The sequence below is a fragment of the Tenrec ecaudatus genome, chromosome 1 (assembly GCF_050624435.1).
Source record: "Tenrec ecaudatus isolate mTenEca1 chromosome 1, mTenEca1.hap1, whole genome shotgun sequence".
NCBI classification, from domain to species: Eukaryota; Metazoa; Chordata; class Mammalia; order Afrosoricida; family Tenrecidae; genus Tenrec; species Tenrec ecaudatus.
Genome location: NC_134530.1, coordinates 308,553,101 through 308,569,945, shown reverse-complemented (window position 1 = coordinate 308,569,945; position 16,845 = coordinate 308,553,101).

Below are 16,845 nucleotides of genomic sequence, written 5' to 3'. Positions count from 1 at the left end.
TCTGGGGGAAAGCTGTGCTCTTCATCGGTACTACCTCGCACCCTGACTGACCCATCTCCTCTCCTAAACCCCTCTGTGAGGGGATCTCCAGTGGCCGACACTTTGGCCTTGGGTCTCCATTCTGCACTTCCCCCTTCATTCAATATGGTATATATATATACCATATATACACACACACACACATATATTTTTTTTGCATGATGCCTCATACCTGGTCCCTTTGGCACCTCGTGATCGCACTGGCTGGTGTGCTTCTTCCATGTGGGCTTTTTTGCTTCTGAGCTAGATGGCCACTTGTTCACCTTCAAGCCTTTAAGACCCCAGACACTATCTCTTTTGATAGCCGGGCACCATCAGCTTTCTTCACCACATTTGCTTATGCACCCATTTGTGTTCAGCGATCCTATCATGGAGGTGTGCAGCCAATGATATGATGATTTTTTGTTCTTTGATGCCTGATAACTGATCCCTTTGGGATCACTCGCTCACACAGGCTGGTGTGTTCTTCCATGTGGTCTTTGTTGCTTCTGAGCTAGATGGCCGCTTGTTTATCTTCAAGCCTTTAAGACCCCAGTCACTATCTCTTTTGATAGCCGGGCACCATCAGCTTTCTCCACCACATTTACTTGTTCACCCACATTGGCTTCAGCAGTTGTGTCAGGAGAGTGAGCATCATAGAGTACCAATTTAATAAACGAAAGTATTCATGCATTGAGGGAGTGCTTGAGTAGAGGCCCAAGGTCCTTCCGCCACCTTAATATTAAACCTATAAATGTAGACAATTAGATCTATTTTCCCATCCTCATATATATGTTTGCATGTACACGTCTTTGTCTAGACCTCCATAAATGCCCCTTGACTCCCAGCTCCTTCCTCCCTCTCCCTTGACTTTCCTCCAGCCCCACCACCATGCTCCGTTCCCACCTGGGCTACAGCTATACCTCTTCTCTACGCAACCTTACCCTTGATCGCTCCCCATCAGGCCTGCCACTCCCCCCTCACTACCATTTTGGGTCCCATGTTGTTCCCTTGTCCCTGTGTTTATTAACACCACTTCCTTACCCTCCTCCCCCTCCCCCACCCGGATCTGTCTGTCCCCCTGGAACTGTCTGTCCTATTGTTTTTCCTCCAGATAGTTCATCCAGCCTGTCCTATTCAGACAGACCTGTGGAGACACTAACATGCATGAAAAAAAGACAGAGGAAAACAAAGCAACAGTATACAACCAGACAACAAAACAACAAAAACAAACCACTGACAAAGAACAAAACAAAACACTTCACAAAAGAAAGGCTTGTAGTTCGTTCAAGGATCGTTTGCTGGCCCTTAGGAGCGTTTTCCAGTCCAGTCTGTTGGGGCACCATGCCCTGGCCCCAAAGTCCACTTTCAGCATTCCCTGGGGACCTTGCCACTCCATTCCCTTGCTGTTCCGCTGCACTCCCCCAGTGCTTTGCCTCGGTGTGGTGGGATCATGTCAGGTGCAATTCCCACACTGTGTCTCCGGTGCTGTCCCCTGTATCGCCCTTAGTCACTGAGGGGCATCATATCTCATAGTAGGGCCAGCCATGTTGTTCTCTCTGTGGACTGGCTGCTCTACTCAGGAACGTCATCCTCACGGCCTCGTGGGCCAGGCTGTGTTCCACTGTCTCCTCCTGCCCCTTCATCTGCTCCCGTGTGCTCTGACCAGATATGTCCATCTCCCGGAGCTGCAGAATCAATGTCATCCTTTGAAACAAATTCTTTTTTTTGGGGGGGGGCATTAATCCACTTAATTTATGGTGCTGGGGCCAGCCTCCCAGACCTCTCCACTGGTTCCCTCCTCCACGCCGGGATATTGCATTCACACCTTGCGGCACTGGGTTGAAGTCTGGTCCCACTTTCCCTGTGGAGATATAAACAATACCCTCCCCTTGGGTGGATTAGTGCCCCATGGCCCCACTTCCCTTTTCTTCCTTGTATTCATCCTTTTATTTTCCTTTCCCACCTCCTCCACTGTTGTCTACCATGTGCATCCCTGGTTTTGATCTGGTCTCTGCCATACTACACCGTCTTCACCCCAGAAATGTTTGTATACAGTAGCTTTTTCCCCTTTGCCACTTTTGCATTAAAAAATTTTTAATACTTACCTCAGCAGGCTCATGTTGTACTTATCCTTTTGTGCCTGACTTACTTCGCTTAGCATGATTTCCTCCAGTTCTTCCCATGCCGCTATGTGCCTCATACGTTCATCACTGCTTTTTAGTGATGCGTAGTACTCCATTGTATGTATATGCCACAGTTTTTTAATCCAATCGTCAGTTGATGGAAATTTGGGTTGCTTCCAACTCCTTGCAATTGTGAACTGTGCCGCAATGAACATTGGAGCACAGATGTCTGGTCTTGGTTTGTTCCTTGCCTCTTCTGGGTATATGCCCAGTAGGGGGATTGCTGGGTCATATGGTAACTCTATTTCCATCTGTTTTAGGTATCGCCAGATTGATTTCCATAGTGGCTGTACATACTTACAGGCCCACCAGCAGTGGATGAGAGTTCCTGTCTCCCCACAGCCCCTCCAGCACTTGTTGCTTTCTGATTTTTTGAATTGGGCTACCTTTGAGGGTGTCAGGTGGTACCTCATTGTTGTTTTAATTTGCATTTCTCTTATGGCTAAAGATCGGGAACATTTTCTCATATGTTTGTTGGCCATTCGGATTTCTGTCCCTGTAAAATTTCTGTTCAAGTCCTTTGCCCACCTTTCAAGTGTGCTATTGGTTTATTTCTTTTTGGAATCTAGCAGAGTATTGTAGATTTTAGTAATAAGACCTTTGTCTGATGTTACACAAACCTTTAAGACGTCATGTACTACTCTTTCCGACAGCCAGGCAACATCTGATTTCTTCACCACACCGTATTATAGCTCCCATATCTTTAGTGATCTCTTCATGTGAGCAAATACATTAAGAACAAATTGTTCTTAGATTACGGTTACCGTTGTATGCAAGTTCATAATCCATTCACATCCTTATGGTTTATATATGTCCCTGGATCACTTTAGGAACATCAGTATTATTTATTGGGGAACATGATACATCATCCCCCAGGGACCTGCGACTGCTTGCTTATCTGAAGAGCAATCCCCCCCCACCCCACCTCCACATAGTTGGTCTCTGGAGCCCACATCAGCACCACATCCTGGGACAGCGTGGCCTCATCCACTTCCATGTTCTATTAGACATCACCAGAGCTTAGAGGGAAAAGAAGGGGGGGGGCGCATTTTTAGATATACACATTTATACATCTTTTATCTAGCATTGGTTTTTCCACTTTACTTTCTTTTAGTCTCTGCATTTTCTTTTCTTTCTTCTTTCTTACTCCTTTTTCATTATTGCTATTACTTCTCTTCTGCCCCTTTTCTATAGATTTTCCTTCTATCTCTTTTTTGTCCTTCCACTTCCACTTTTATAGTGTAAACTCTTTGACGCAGGTGGTGGGACAGCGCTGGATTAAGAATTTGCACAAAGTCAATTTCCTCTTCTCCCTGAGAGAAAACTAGTCATTGTTGAGCTGAAGCCAAGCCCTACTGATTCTGTGTGTGTTAGATCAGCATCGTCCTCAATAGCATCTTCAATGACTGATTATTCTGAAGTTAATTGCCAAGCCTTTCTTCCAAGGCACTTCACAGTGGATTCAAACCTCTGACCTTCCACTTAGAGAGTGCAAACCATTTAGGCCGTTCAGGGAGTCAGGTGGGGCCTATTATCTATTCACCCAAAGCAGGAAAGTCATGTCTGTGTGCTGATTGATACAGGATGGGAGAGATTGTGGGAAACTATCATATGTCATTCTCACGTTATCTCCCCCAACAGCTGTGCTACCTTAAAGTGAGCACTTGTTTGATTCTGTCTCCCTGTTAGGAAAACATTCCTTGATTATCTCCTCCCACTGAAGTTACCCCCACCCACCTCATTGCCTTACCCCTATGCATGCATTGGGATTTCTCATCTGTCAGCACAGGGACTTTACTGCGAATAACACCCACATTGTGACACATGTAACTACTGAATATGCTTGTCTTATAGCTACCTACAAACAGCCCCAAAACCATAAAAATGCTCTCTCCCCCTCCCCTTCTCCTTTGTTCCTTTCTCCCTTGCTCACTCCCTCCCATCCCATCTCTCCCGTGGTTGCTCTCTCCCGGATCCACTCTCCCCCTGTCCTCCTTTCCAGCTGCCTCTCTCCTGCCCTTCCCATGTTTCACATCCCCACATGAACCACCAAGTGGAGCTGTGGAGAGCATGCTACCATGAAATGTGTCTGACTCCTTTATTTCACTCTCTCTTCTATCTCTCTTTTTCTCTATGGCTTTACTATAATCTTCACAGATTATCACTACAATCGTGCCCATGGGGCTTGTGATGATTTGTTAGGTTCTGGCTCCTCTGACAAGAGATAATGTTTTTAATTTTTAAAAAAATCATTTTATTGGCGGCTTATGCAATCTTATCACAATCCATCAATCCATCAATTGTGTCAAGCACATTTGTACATTTGTTGATATCATCATTCTCAAAACATTTTCTTTCTACTTGAAGCCTTGGTATCAACTCCTCAATTCCAACCCCCTCCAAAACCCTTGATAATTTATAAACTATTATTATTTTGTCATGTCTTACATTGTACGGCATCTCCCTTCACCCACTTTTCTGTTGTTCATCCCCCAGGGAGGGGGTTATATGGAGATATTTGTGATCATTTCCCCCTTTCACCTCACCTTCCCTCTACCCTACCGATATCACTACTTTCACCCCTGGACCTGAGGAATTCATATGTCCTGGATTCCCTGTGTTTCAAGTTCCTATCTGTACCAGTAGACATCCTATGGTCTAGCCAGATTTGTAAGGTAAAATTGGCATCTTGACAGTGGGTGCAAGGAAGCATTAAAGGACTAGAGGAAAGTTGTATGTTTCATCATTGCTACACTTCACCCTGACTGGCTCATCTCCTCCCCATAAGCCTTCTGTAAGGGGATGTCCAGTTGCCTACAGATGGGATTTGGATCCCCATTCTGTACTCCTCCCATTCACAATGCAATGATTTTCTGTTCTTTGATGCCTGATGCCTGATCCCATAGACACCTCATGATCACACAGGCTGGTGTGTTTCTTCCATGTGGCCGTATTGTTTCTGAGCTGGATGGCCGCTTGTTTATCTTCAAGCCTTTAAGACCCCAGATGCTATATATTTTGATCACCAGGCACTATCATCTTTCTTCACTGCATTTGCTTATGCACCCACTTTGCCTTTGTCTGCGATCTTGTCGGGAAGGTGAGCATTATGGAATGCCAGTTTAATAGAACAAAGTGTTCTTGCATTGAGGGTTTACTTGAGTGAAGACCCAATGTCTACCTGCTACCTTACTACTAAACCTATAAATATATGCACATAGATATATTTCCCCATCATCATATATAAATAAATTTATTTGTGCACATGCCTGTATTTAGATCTATATAAATGCTCTTTGCTTCCTAATCCTTTCCTCTCTTTTCTTTTACTTTCCTCTGGGAACACTATCATGCTCAGTCTTCATTTGGGTTCCAGTAATTCCTCTTGGTCACCATGCATTGAGGGAGTGCTTGAGTGGAGGTTCAATGTCCATCTCTCTAGATCGCTTTACTTTCCTCTTGTCCCATTATCTTGCTCAGCTTTCATTTGGGTTTCAGTTATTCCTCTCAGTTACATTACCCTTGATCAAGCCCTACCAGACCTCCTTCACCCTCCTCACTACAGATTTGAATTACTTGTTATTCCTTTGTCCCAGCGTTTTTAACACCATTTCCTTTTCCCCCACCACTCCCTCTCCCATGTACCCCCGGACTGTCAGGCCCATTGTTTTCTCCTCCAGATTTTTCATCCAGCCTATCTTACTTACACAGACCTGCAGAGATTATACCATGCACAAAACGAAGACAGAGTAAAATCAAGCAATACAAAAGAAAACAAAAAAGTTAATGACAAAGCAAAAACAAAACAAAAAACACAACAACAGGAAAGAAAACTTGTAGTTAGTTCAAGGACTGTTTTTCGCTTTTAGGAGTGGTTTCCGGTCGAGTCTGTTGGGGTGCCAAGCCCTAACCCCAAAGTCTATTTTTTGTATTGCCTGTGGACTTTGTTGCTCTGTTCCCCTAGTTTTCTGTTGCATTCCCTTAGTGTTTTTCCTTGGTGTGATGGGATCAGATTGGGCGGAATTACCACACTGTGTCTCCAGTGTTTTCCAATGTCAGTGAGGGATGTTGTGTCCCATTGTGGGAAGGCTACTGCCTAATTTTTGTTGTGCTCATCAAACCCAAAGACTTATATATCCATTAATTATCAAAATACTCTTAGAAGTTATTTCTCTGAATATTGTTCATAACTCATTCCCTCAAAAAATGTAAAAGCATTCTGGAACTATTACTGGATGCAATCAATACATACCCTCCTTTTTGGGGACCCAAATAATTTTCCATGCTTTAAAAACTAAAGCATTTCGAATTTGGGGAAAACGGTGAATCGAGAGGACTCACCCCGCCAGAGCTCCTGCTGTTAGACCAGAAAATTGGAAGATAAGGCAAAGGAAACGAGGAGGTGGACTCCTCAAATTAGAACTATGGTACTAGGGTCTCTTCTGAACCCCCTTTTTTGCGTTTAATTTCCACTCACAAGCAAATCAAGAAAGCTCTAATGCGCTTTGGGTTTGGCAAGCCCGCGGGAGCCAGTGGGAATGCTCCTTGTATCCTTGCTGGGAGCAGCGATTTCTCCAGGCTGATGCTCTAAAGGGGACATAATCCAAGACATGAGGAGAACCACATGGCAGAGCTCTCCATGCTGTTGGCTTCCTTGAGCTCACAGTCTGGGGAGTGGGGGTAGTGGGTAGCCATAATTTGGAGTAGAAGGAAAAGCAGATGTTTACCTGAGGGAGATCATCATGTGGGAGAAAATAGGTGGATAATCAGTTCCCAGGGAGTGAATTTAGTTCCAATTGGCCGAGAAGAAAACAACCCCCTGGTAAGCTGGATCTCCTCTTCTGGGGGTCAGCATGAAAGCCACCAAATTTGAGCACACCAAAAGCATAACATAAAAAAGTGTGAAATATATATTATTGGTTAAAAACTCAAACCCCAGTCTTGTCACTCAGCTCCAACGAACACATAGAAGGGTGCCCTTACCACAAATCATCATAAGAAGACGCCCAGCTACGGAATACCAGAACTCAGCTACGGGACCTATAGACTTTTTGCATAACAAAGACCCACTAAAGCAACTCTTAGATTCTAACAGACCACTGAAATACAGTCTAGAGAGCGCGGAAGACAATTAAATCGAATTCCATTCTAGCTGGCCAGGGGGATAAAAAATGAAAAATAAAATCCTGTGATCTAACAGGGAACCAGCAGTCAATATAGGACAATAAGCCCAGCTTCCCTCTTAGTGATTCCAAGCACAGCTGGGGAGGTCCTGCCTGACCTGGGTCCCTAGTCAGGGCTGTGGGAACACCCCACCCCACACCACTGATGCAGTGCTACATACAGCAAAAGGCAGGTATAACAGTGAACTCTAGTGGTCACTACCACGGTGGGAACTGACGCCTGGCCACCAGTGTAATGTTGCCTTTGAAAGTAATCCCACACTGCATCTGTGGAACCCTACATCAAACGGGTACACCACCCCGCTACCTTGAGGAAGAGTTGGGACTCCTCCAGTGTCACGGACAAGTGATCAAATCTCAGTTATCTCCTTAATTACTATTCTATTTCTTCCTATTTTATTCACATACCCTTCTATCTTTCCCATCACAGTCAGTCTCAGCGAGCTATGGTTTGTGTTGGGTTTTTTTCTCTCTCTTCTTTTTCCCTCTTTTTTCTTTCTTTTTCCCTCTTTCTCCTATTCTCTCCCACTCTTTCCTATCATACACCACTGCTGCCTTCCAGGTCACTGCCCTCCGCCTAGGGCAAATCAACCAGAATAGCGTGTGGAACTCCAGCCTGCCCTCGTGGGAGTACCGTACACCACACAAGGCTTCTGTGACAGCCATCTACACCATGCTGCGGTGCTGCGGAAACCTCCGTTGGACCTCTAAGGCAATCTCGCAACTAGGGTAATTCTGCCCACCACCACTTGGGTCCCTGCATTAAAAGGGCCCACCAACCTGCCATTGTGGGGCAGTGTCTAAACCCCTCTGGCTCCACATTCAAGCAATCAGGGATCATTTATCTCTTTTTTCTTTATTCCCTCCTTCTCTCTTCTCTCCTTACCATCACATCTAATTTTAGGGAACACAGTTGAGTGTTTTTCCCTTCTTTCTCTTTTTTATATTTCCTCATTATTTCTTTGTTCTCTTAGCTTCTCTCTCTGCTTGTATGATTCTCTCTTCTCCCTCTTTTTCCTTTCACATGCCACTGCTGGTTCCTAGACCCCTATCCTCTGCCTAGGGCAACTCTGTCCACCCAGTGAGCAGGCTGCCCCTTAAGACAGTACTGCATGCAGCACGAGTCAGTGCTGCACCCAGCACAGCACAGGGTCCGCTGTCTCTTTATCTATTTTTAAAATTTTCTCTCTTTCCCTTTCATTTTTTCTTCTTTATCTTCCTTTCTTTATGTTCTTATTTCACTTTTTTTATTTCTCCTCTTCTTCTAGCTTGCCTCTCTTTCTTAACACAACCTCTGCAGATTCAGTTCTCCATTTTTGTTGTTTTCTTTACTTTTTTTTACTGTTTTCACTTTTGTTTACTTTATGCATTTTATTTGTGTGTGTGAGTGCATGTTAGTTTACTTGGCATTGTTGTTCCAGTTTTTGTATTCTTCTTTCTCTCTTTTTCCTCTTCTTTCACCCTATTTCCTGCCACAGTCCACTAGCGGCCTCCAGGCCACTCCCCTCTGCCTAGGGCAACACTGAAGCCCCAAGTGGGGGAGCTCCCATCCGCATTTATTGGTCATTCAAGTAGCTGGTTAAATCACACATGTCCTCTTCCATACACCAAGCAGCAGGGGTTTCTCCCATGCAAACAGTCGGAGCCTCTCCAGCCTAAACCACGAGGCCATACAGGTGACTGGGGGAAATGGATGACCACCACTTGTGGCCTCCACTCTACTGCGGGAATATCCACCCAATCTTGAAGGTGATCTCTCTGACTACGATATTTCTCCTTCCAGCTACAGAGCTTTACATCAAGGAGGGTATACCTACATGTCCTCCAAAGCACTCCTGTTTCAGGGGAACACACCACAGGCCATCTGAGGTGCTCCAAGAATGGTGAAGTTTACTTAGAGGTCAGCCACGGAAGCGATACCCTTGGGGGCCCAAAACAACTCAATCACCATGACATGAGAGGAATATCCAACACACATTGCAAACAATGGAATACTGGATGTCTAGGATATGAGTAAAACCACAGTAAGATATAGTGATACTCTGACCCCTCAATATAGCTACCGGCATGTAGGACATAGAAGCACTCATACGAATACCCCAAGAAAGAGCCCAGGGCTCTTCGACTGAGGAAAATGGCTCCAAGATCCTCTGAAACACCAACCAGTTCTAACAGCTCCAATGAAAAAGCAGGTGAAACAGAATACAATGCCAGAAGAAGTCATGAGCCTAACGATAGTCATATAAGAATCAGATATTGACCTACCACCAAAAGATATTTTCAGAATGCTGCTTGGAGTCATAAAGGATATTATGGAAACAATGCAGATAAAAGATGAAATGATAGAGGAGATAAAGGCAAAGCACAAAAGGGAGATACAAGGGTTAAGGGATGAAGTGACAAAATCCAGTGACAAATTGACAGAGCTTGACAACAGACTTGAGGAGTAGAGAATCACACCAGTGACCTAGAGCATAACTAAGTAGACCACAGAAAACTGGAAAAGCAGTCAAATAAGACAAAGAAGCCAACAAAAACTTGAGAGCCATGTTCGATGCTATGAAAAGAAACATTAGAATAGTTGTCCCACCGGAATGAGACACAGCAAAGAAGTCAACAGTGAAAATAGTGAGGGAATTCTTAGAGGATTATTCCCCAGCTTAATAAATGAAAATTAGGCAACCATTCATGAGGCTGAAAGAACACCTTCCAGACTAAATCCCAAGAATATGTCACCAAGACAGATAATTATCAAACTACCCAACTATGAGGAGAAGCAGAAGATCACATAAAAGCAGCTAGGGGAAAGCAGTCATGTATAAATGTACCCTAAGAAGAGTATGTCCATACCTATCAGCGGAAATGATGAAGAATGGAGTAACATATTCCAAAAACTGAAGGAAAACAATGCAAACCCAAGAATACTTTACCCAGCTAAATTATCTATTAAGATAGATGGAGAAGTAAGAGTCTTCCCAGACAAGGAACACCTCAAAGAATACATAAAAAGAAACCAAGCCCTACAAAAGATCCATGCCAATCCAGTATGGGCAGAAGATCAACATTCACGGAGGGCAAATATTAGACCATTACATAGAACAATTACACTCATAGGGTGACAAAGAGGAAACAGCCTCAGGACAATATCAGCTCAATAGTGTAAAGAAAATAACTATGAACCACACACACAACACAAGCGGATAAGGTAGGTGGATAGGAAAATATCCAACACAAAAGGTACAAGACGATATCACAGAGACCACAGATGGATATAATAATACTGAATATTAATGGCCAGAACTTAGGCATTAAAAGGCAGAGGCTAACAGACTGACTCAGAAAACATAGCCCATTGATCTGCTGCCTCCAGGAGACACATCTCAAGCTCGCAGACACAAACAGGTTGAAATTTAAAGGCTGGAGAAAAATATATCAAGCAAATTGCAATGCAAAAAAAGCAGGGATAGCGATCTTAATATCTGACCAAATTGGCCTCAAGAGACAAGGAGGGGCCCTATATAATGCTAAAGGAAAAAATAGACCAAGAACCACTGAACATAATAAACATATTTACCTAATGAGAGACCCACGCAATTTGTAAACCAAACACTCCAAAGGATGAAAAAAAAGAGATCACAGGCTCAACAATGATAATTGGTGTCTTTTTTACAACACTCTCTGAAAGAAGACAGATCATTGGGAAAGAAACTTAACAAGGAGGCTAAGATCTAAATAGCACAATTGGACGACTTGACTTGATCGATATTTTCAGAGCTTTCCACCTACATGCAAAGTAATTCACATTCTTTTCAAGCCCACCTGGCACAAATTCAAAAATTAACCACATGCTGCTACTCAAGGCGGACTTGAGTAAATTCAAGCACATAGAGGCTACACAGACATCTCCCTCTGATCACTGGGCCATAAGACTGGAAATTAACAGAAGGACCGTGAAGAAAACAAGGGTCAACAATTTCAGGATGAACTACTTCCCATTGCGAAAGGAGTGGGTATTGACCCAGGTCAGAGATTAAATCAGGAAGTTTCTCGAAATCAATGAGAACAAAAATACGACATACCAAAACCTTTGGCATACAGCAAAGGCATTTATCACAAGAAGGCTGATAGCAATAAATGCACACATTAAAAAAAGAGAGACTTGTGGATCCTATACTGGCACAAGACTTACACCAATTACAGCAGAGTCAACAGAACAACCCTATTAATATCAAGAGGATAGATATAATAAAAATCAGAGCAGAGATGCAGGAGAGGGAAAACAAGAAAACTATGGAAAAATTAATGCTGCAAAAAGTTGGTTCTTTGAAAGAATTAACAGAATTGATAGGCCTCAGGCAAACCTAACCAAAGAAAGGAAGGAACAAACGACATCTGCAAGGATGAAACAGGGGATATTGCAATGGACCCTAATGAACGCAGAAAGGTAATTACACAGTACTGTGAAGGTCTATATTCTATACAATTCAACAATTTGGAAGATATTGACAAATACTTGGAAACACAGTCCCTCTATACACTATGACAGATGGATGTCAAGAACCTCAACAGACCCATAGCAATGGAAGAAATAGACAAGTTAATCAAGGGATTATCAACAAAAAATTCCCTTGGGGCCAGATGGCTTCACAGGAGAATTCTACCAAGCATTCAGGGAAGAACTGGCACCAATCCTGTATAGACTCTTCCAGAACATAGAAACAGCCTGAAAACTCCCAAAGTTTTTCTATGTAGCTAGTACAACTCTGATACCTAAAGTGGACAAAGATACCACAAAGTTCAAGAACTACAAATAAATATCTCTAAGGAATATTGTTGCAAAAAATCTTTAACAAAATACTAGCCAATAGAATACAAAATCTTATTAAAAATAATTCACCATGACCAAGTGGGATTCATACCAGGTATGCAGCGATGGTTCAATAAATGAAAAAAAAACATCCGCATAAATTGCCATATTGCAGGAAAAATGATAATATAATATCGATAGATGCATGAAAGCATTCAACAACATCCAACATGCATTTCTGTTTAAGGAACTCAAGAAGATAGGAATAGAAGGAAAATTCCTCAATATGATACAAGCCATAGTGAAAAACCAACAGCCAAAAAACAACAGCCAACGTGGTAGTTAATGGAGAAGAGATGAAAACAATTCCACTGAAAAAGGCGATCAGAGATGGATGCCCTTTGTCCCCACTCCTATTTAACATCGTACTGAAGGTCCTCGCTAACAACATAAGACAAAGGCAAGATATTAAAGGTATTCAGCTGGGGAAGGAAGAGGCGAAATTTTCATTATTTGCAGACAATATGATTCTATATATTGAAAACCCCTTAAATTCCACAAGTGGAGTGCTGGCAGCAATAGAGGAATAAGGCAGAGTGGCGGGACATAAAATCAACAAACACAAGTCTATTGGACTGCTCTACACATCAGACAAGATCACAGAAGAAATGATCAAAAAGGTAGTGCCCTTTATAATAGCCAAGCACAAATTGAACTACCTAGGGATATACCTGATTAAAGAAAGGGAAGATTTGTATGAGGAAAATTATAAAACACTACGAAAAGAAATTGAGTGACCTCAACAAATGAAAGAATATCTCATGCTCGTGAATAGGCAGATTCCATATAGTAAAGATGTCAGTTCTACCCAAGACACTATATAAGTTCAATGCTATCTCGATATAAATACCACCATTCTTCTTCAAAGAATTGGAAAAACAGATTACTAACTTCATATGAAGGTGGAAAGTGCTGATAATTAGGAGAGAACTCTTCAAGAAGAAGGACAAATTGGGAGGTCTTGCTATATCTGACCTTAGCATGTACGGCATGGCCATAGTCATCAAAACAGTGCGGTACAGGTATAACGGCAGGTATTCAGATCAATGGAAAAGAACTAAGACCCATAAATAAAAACGTCAGCATACAGGCAACTGATCTTTGATAAGGGCCCCAAAATATTAAATGGGAAGCAGATGCCATCTTCAATATATGATGCTGGAAAAAAATGGATATCTACCTGCAGAAAAATGAAGCAAGGCCCTGATCTCACTCCATGCACAAGAATAAACTCAAGGTGGATCATGGACCTTGAAATAAAACCCCAAACAACTGGGGCCTTTAATGGAGAACTGGGAATCACCTGAGAACTTTGGAATAGGGAATACATAGGCTATCAGAAATAGGGAAGGATAAAAATACAGAGGAGTCACAAATAGACAAGGGGTATATACTAAAGATAAGACACCTGTGTACATCGAAAGAATTCACCAAGAGAGTAATAAGAGAGTCCACCGACTGGGAAAACATCTTTAGCAATGACACCTCAGACAAAGGCCAAAATCTACAATACTTTGCAAGCTTACAATAAGAGAAAAACGAATTGCCCACTAAGGAGGTGGGCAAAGGACCTGAACAGAAGTTTCTCAGAGTCTGAAATCCAAATGGCCAGTAAGCATACGGGGAAATGTTCCTGATCATTAGCCCCATCAGAGAACATGGGAGCAAATGAAGGAGGAGGAAGAGAGAGTGGAGCACATCCTGGCCCACCAGGCCTGGAGGATGATACCCCCACTCTGAACAGCCAATGCACAGAGTGGACCATATGGCTGATCCCACTACGAGACAAGCCGTCCCTTGCTGGCCCAGGGCCCGAATGGGGATAACACTGGAGACTCAGTGTTGGGAGTGTCACGGACTGATCCTGAGACATGTAGGCAAACCACTAAAGGTGTGTGGGCAGAGCAACCATGGGAGCAGAGCTGGGAGCCGCCAAGGGAGTAAAAGAGACAGACTCTGGGGCCAGAGCGTGACACCTCATCGTACCTGACTGAAGGACACGCCTAGAGATAAAAAAATCAGACCTTAATCTATGCACATGTTTTTCTATCTTTAAAAATTTGTTTTGTCTTTTAATTAATTTATTTTTATGGGTCATTTGTTTTCTTTTTTTGTAGTTATCCCTGTGTTTGCATTTGTCGCCTCTCTTGCTATGGCTTGATTTTTGGTGCATATTGTTATCTCTACAGATCTATCTAGATAAGATAGGCTAGAAGAATAGTCAGGAGGAGAAAACCAATGGACCAATGATTCAGAGGGGACATGGGAGAGGGAGATGCGGGGATAAGGAGGTGGTGCTGACCAACTAGGGACAGGAGAGCAACAAGTGATCCAAAATCAGTGGCAAGGAGGGTGTGACAGGCCCGGTAGGGATTCAGCAAGGGAAATGTAAGTGAGAGAAATTACTGAAACCCAAATGAAGGCTGAGTATGATAGTGGGACAATAGGAAAGTAAAAGAAAATGCCAAAGGGCATTTATAGACGTCTAGGGACTGGAATGTACATATGTAAATATATTTATATGGGATGTTGGGGAAATTGATATATGTGCATATATTTGTAAGTTTAGTATTAAGACTTCAGATGGACATTGGGCCTCCAATCAAGTATTAACTCAATGCAAGAATATATTGTTCTATTAGATTGGCATTCCATGATGTACACCTTCCCAACATGATTGCTGAAGAAATATGTGTGCATAAGCAAATGTGGTGAAGAAAGCTGATGGTGTTGGCTATCAAAAGATATAGTGTCTGGGGTCATAAAGGTTTTAAGATAAACAAGTGGCCATCTAATTTTTGAAAATAAACAAGAGAAGTATCAACGTCCACATGGAAGAAGCACCCCAGCCTATCTGACAACGAGGTTTAGCAGGGACCAAGTATCAGACATCAAAGAACAAAAAAGCATATTAGTGGATGCCCACCTTCCTGATACGATCACTGACGACAAAGGTGTGCATAAGCATATGTGGTGATGAAAGCTGAAGGTGCCCATTTATCAAAAGTTATAGCATCTGGTGTCTTAAAGGTTTGAAGATAAACAAGCGGCCATCTATCTCAGAAGCAACCAAGCCCAGATGGAAGAAGCACACCACTCTGTGTGACCACAAGCTGTCAAAAGGATCTCGTATCAAGCATCAGAGAACAAAAAGACCACATCATTGTAAATGAAGGTGAGCGCAGCGTGGAGACTCAAATCCCATGGGTAGGCAACTGGACTCCTCCATACTGAAGGGTTGTGGGGAGGAGATGAGCCAGTCAGGGCGCAGGGTAGAAACGATCAAACATATAGCTTTCCTCTAGATCTTAAATGCTTCCTCCCCACCACTATCATAATCCTAATCCTACTTTACAATCTGGCTAGACCAGAGGATGTACATTGGTACAGATAGCAACTGGAAACACAGGGCATCCAGGACAGATGACCCCTTAGGACCAGTGGTGAGAGTGGCGATGCATGGAGGGTGGAGGGAATGTGGGGTGGAAAGGGGGGACTGGAGATGTTGGACAGTGTAACATATGACAAAATAATAATAATTTATGAATTATGAAGGGTTCATGAGGGAGGGGCGAGGGGGAAGAGGGTCAAAGGAAGAGCCAATATTAAGGACTCAAGTAGAAGGCAAATGTTTTGAGAATGATGATGGCAACAATTGTTCATATGTGCTTAACAGAATGGATGTATGTGTGGATTGTGATAAGAATTGTACGAGCCCCTAATAAAATGATTTTTAAAAAATTAAGCACTTATTTTTTCTTTTTATTTAACTTGTGGCGGTGGAAAAACCTTAGATATCTCTTTCGGTGTACTAATTCTGGTTGTTTTGAGTGTTTAGCATTTTATCTGCTGCTTAAATTATTTCTGTAATTTGGCATTTTAATCATTACATATAATTATATATTTTCTTAAATTTCAAAGGCACCTTTTCTTTTCACATGCATATTATTCTTTCTGTATTATTTGATTTGTTTTTTCTTCTGACATTAATTTAATGGAAGAACAATATGTATTTTAATCTGTGTGAGATTGTTACATTATTTAAAAGATAGTTCCAGATGATTAACAGATTACAAATCTTTGCATCTGAAGAGGTAATGAAAAATTTCCAAGGGCAATCTTTCTGTATTACTGACTGAAGCACTGTTTCACTTGCAGAATGACATCTTAATAGGATCCTATTGGACTCGTCAATTGTCAGTGAACATTGATCTTCAGTGTTTGCATACAATGTAGTACTGCAAATTAGAGTGTAAGTTGGAAAAAATTAGAAAGGACTCTCAAATTGATGAAGTACTCTGTCACCCTGATAAAAAGGCACAGAACAGAGAGATTAAGTCAGAGTCTATAAAATTAATTTTCATTTTTCTATGCCAGGTTTTGTAAGGTGATATTTAGGCTTACAATATTAACATGAGTTGTTGATATCTAACTGTGTGTTTCAAGGATTTTCATTGTTCAAAGATAGTTAATAATTACAACTTCCTGTACAAACAGGTTTTTCATTTAGCTTTTATATATTGATTAATTTTGTTGTGTCCTTTGCAATATATTTTGGTTTTGTTTCCCAAATTGGAATTGAAAATTTGTC